Source organism: Leopardus geoffroyi, chromosome C2 (assembly GCF_018350155.1).
Source record: "Leopardus geoffroyi isolate Oge1 chromosome C2, O.geoffroyi_Oge1_pat1.0, whole genome shotgun sequence".
Classification (NCBI taxonomy): Eukaryota; Metazoa; Chordata; class Mammalia; order Carnivora; family Felidae; genus Leopardus; species Leopardus geoffroyi.
Window position 1 is genome coordinate 123991345 of NC_059333.1, and position 4549 is coordinate 123995893.

Here is a 4549-nt window from a genome sequence, read left to right on the forward strand (position 1 = left end):
CCATCCTGTTAGATGTCTGTAACTCTACCCAAACCCTCCCAATCCTGTCACCTGGGTTGGTGGGCCTCTACTCCAGAAGGTCTCCACCCCCGTAAAGGGCTGTCAAGTCAAGAGACCTCCTCCAGCACAATCACCTCCTCAGGTCTCCAAGGCACAGCTTTGGGACTTATGCCCGAGGGCTTCCACCAGTTTATGGGTGATCCCCCCCACCCCTGCTCCAACATCTTTGCCTGCCCCCACAGAAATCACAGGATTCCACAGGACCCAGGCTTCATTTTCCAGGAGGCAGTCTCCTTGCAAATAGATGTCTATGGAGCCAGAGGATTGAAACGTTGGGACCCAGATATCTTTGTAGAAAGGATATAAGACTTTAGACATGGGCTGGAGTAGATAAAGTAGAAAGTGTTCTGTTCACAAAACTGCCACAACCAACAACATCTCCCCATTGAGTGACCTGGATCTACCCACTAGGCCACATCCTCACTGTAGACAAGACCCTTGCCAGGCCTCACCTTCCATACTAGCTTTTCCAAGGTGCTCTAGCCATCTGGTGGCAACCTTGGGGAGCTGCCACACCACCCTGCAGCTGGAATTGCAGGAAAACATATGAAAGTGACCCCCCCCCCCTGCTTCCCTAAAATCATGCCCTGGCATGACTCAGCGGGAAGCCTCCAAGATGGTGGACATAGATGACTGCCCACTGGGGACCTCCCATCTTTCCAGACCCTGGGAGGCCCTGCTCTCCTCGGTGGAGCCCTGAGCCTCGTACATCATTTCTGGTAGCATGTTACACTGAGCAGTCATTCACGTGAGGTAACACGCATATGGGGTTTATAAACACAATTTAATAAAACAAACCCAGAAGTCCTATCTGTGCTCAGCAGTTCTAGTGATGGTCATTCACATGCACAGCAGGGCTCAAATGGGGCTTTCACAATCCTGGCCACAGAAGACAATGACTGCTCACCTCGTGGCATCAAAACCCTCCCCAAATGCAAGGCAAACTACTCTGAGATACCCTTTTTCAACCAGCAAAAATCCAAGCTTTTGACAACACAATCTGTTAGTGAGGAAACAGATTCTATCAGGCATCACTGCTAGTGACATAGTGCAATCCTAGGGAGGAAATTTGGCAATATCTAGCAAAAGTACTTTAAGTCTTTGTCCTTTGACACAGCAATCCCACCTCTAAGAATCTATCCCAAAGAGACACTCACTAAAATATAAAAAGCCTTAACCTGTTCATTGCAGCCATATTTGTTATAGCAAAAGACTGGAAACAACTGTCAGCAGGGGAGGGGTTCAATGAGCTAGGGCAAAGTCACACAGTGGAGTGCTCCACCACCGTAGAAGGGAAGGAGGAAGCTCTCTCTGTATTACGGTGAGTGATTGTATTAAGTTAAAAAAAAAAGTATATAGTATGCCACTATTCATCTAAGAAAGGGAAAATATGACTCAATTATATTTATATTTTTTAATGTTTTTTTCAAAGTTTTATTTATTTTTGAGAGAGAGAGAGACAGAGTGTCAGTGGGGGAGGGGCAGGGAGAGAGGGAGGCACAGAATCTGAAGCAGGTTCCAGGCTCTGAGCTGTCAGCACAGAGCTGGACTTCATGGACGGGAAGATCATGACCTGGAGGCTCAACCCACTGAACCACCCAGGCGTCCCTATATTTACATTTTTAAATGCAAGGATACATCGTAAAATAAAAGATACATATCAACCAATGGCAATATATGAAACTTGTTTGGATCCTTATTCAAACTAAAAAAAAAAAATTATGAGATAAGTGAGCACTTTCTGAATACTTGATGATATTAAGGAATTGTATTATGGCTTTTAGTTGTGCTAATGGTGTTTGTTGTGTTATTGTTTTTAACGAGTCTTTTAGAGATACTTCTTGAAGTGTTTCCAGATGAAATGATACGGAGATGTCTGGTCTTTGCCTCCAAATAATTTTACAAATGGGGTGTGGGTGGGAGTATAGATGAAACAGGATGGGTCAGGGGTTAATACCTGCTGAAGCTGGTGGTGAATCCATGTGAGTTCCATACAGTTCTCTCTATGTTTATGTAGGCTTAAAATTGTCCATAATAAAATAGCTAAGAAAGAAAAAACAAAGAGTGAGAGGGAAGAAAGGAAAGGAAAGGAAAGGAAAGGAAAGGAAAGGAAAGGAAAGGAAAGGAAAGGGAAAGGAAAGGAAAGGAAAGGAAAGGAAAGGAAAGGAAAGGAAAGGAAAGGGAAAGGAAAGGAAATGGAAAAAGAAAAGGAAAAGGAAAAGAGACATTCTCCAGGCAGTGTATGTCACAATGTTTAGAAACAATCATGTGTCAATGAAAGGTGGCTGACCCATTCTGCAGAACCATTTTCTAGACAAAAATAAATCCCAGGCTACCCCCACAAAGTGGGTGTAAGATTCTGCTGTTTGTAGACATGGTGTGTCATCTGCACATCTGCATATTCATGAACCCATCAAAGAAAAGCATCCTGGGTAAACCTTGGTGCCCCTCAGCCCCAGTGGCCTCTTGACAAACCCTCTCATTCCTGAACACAGCCCAACACAGGAAGGCAGCTTTTTTGGGCCACTCTCATCCCTTCAGGCATTAACCTCACAGATGGCACCATGACAGCTCAGGGATTGGAGCAGGGTCGTTCTCCAGAAAATAACTCCAGAGACATATTTGAACACAGGAAAAGGGAAGATTTTTTTTTTTATAAGTCTCCAAAATAAAATGAGCCCTTTAGAAGAGAAGCAGGGGTGTGGTGTCAGATGAGGAAGGTTTTCTTTATAAACAGGAGAGAGGAATATGTAGTCACCTGTCCCCTGCTGGGAGACTCAAGTCTCTAGGTGTGGGAGACCTGCAGAGAGGGTGGGGCTGGGGCTGGAAGGTACTTTCTGCCCCAGCGTTTTTTTGAGGAGCATCTTTTGGGGAGGGACAGAGCCTCAGGGTCTGTTCCAGGACTCTCTGCTCCAATCCCTTCTCCCTGAGGAAGATCTGTTGCCCCAACAACTGGGGACACCGGGCAAGCTGCTTGACCTCTCAGTGACTCAGGGACAGGACTGGCCAGCACACAAGGCGATTATAAGGGTCGTGGGCAATCAATGAGTCATTTCATGGAGATGGCTCCCTGAGCTCTAATTTATCCCCATGGAGCAGACTGATCTGCTCAACAATGAAATGCACATTTGCTCCTTAGCTCCTCTGAGCTCTCCTTTCCCTCAGGGCCCTGGGCTCTTTCCTGTCTTGCTTCCCGCTACTCTAGGATTGCTCACAGTGCCTACCAGTGCCACTGTATATGCACAGCCTCAGGGTGGTTCCCCACTGGCCTGCTTCCTCTGCTCCATGGTTTTGGTGGCTCTCTGGGACCAGAGATCCCAAAGATTGTGGATCTCCACTGCTGTTCTTAAGGCTTGTGAATGAAGCAAGCCCAATTAGGATGTTTTAGAGTGTTTATATCTCTCTCCCTTTCAGTCATTAACAAGCCTCCTCCTTCCACAGCATTCCTTTGTTCCCCTCTCTCCCTTCCCAGGGCCTCTCCTCTCCTCCTCCTGGCTATTGTCAAGATCCAGCCAGAGCCTCACCTCCTCCAGGGAGCCCTCACTGATTGCCAACTCCACACAACCCCCCTCCCCCCACCGTTCTTTATACACTGTTATTCTCTTTGCTCCACACATCCCAAGTGACAGCATCTCAGACAAAAACAGACTCCAAAAAATACTGAATAATGCATTAAATCAACCATGACAGGGGGCTGAAGAAGGATAACTGTGATGATACCTAATGATTCCATGACACCCACGGAATACTTTTCATTTCAATTCATTAGACTGACCTTAAGGCCCCAGAAGGGAACACAGGTCAGCACGTTTTCTCCCTTGCCTTCTCCCTCACTCATAAGGCCCCCTCTCTCTGGCTCAAATAGCAGTATGTCTGGAGGAATACTCTGTGCCACGCCCTTTATATTTGTTGTCTCCTTTGCTTCTCACCTCCTTAAGAGGTAGGTAGTCAGAGTGTCCCCATTTTACAGATGTGGGAACTGAGGTACAGAAGGGAGAAGCAACTTACCCAGGGGCACTCAGCTGGACAGTGACACATTCACCTTCAAACCAAGCACTCAGCCTTTAAAGCCTACCCTCACAACCAACCCCCAGCTGCAACAGCACAGCCAGCAGGGGACACACTTGGGAGAGCCCTCCTGGGAGGAGATCTAGAAGGGCAAGAGTCTACTGACCCCCGGGAGGACAAAGGCAGCACAACCAGGCTGAATTAAGTGCCCAGCTGGCCAGCTCAGAAGAGTAAGGTCAGGTAGGCAGGAAACGTGTAAGGTGGCCAGAGGAGGGAGGAGTGGCCAGATGTTGGTTCTTTAGGATGAACAGAAGAGGACCAGACAGGTGAGGAGGGCATGCCTCTGCCTAGAGCATGAAAGGACTGCTCTGGGCATGGCAAAGGGCCAGAACGGACTGGGCCAGGCACTGCCGTGTGCCAAGCACTGTGCTGGGCATTTGGCATACACCATCTCAGCACAAAGGGAGACTTAGCACAAAGG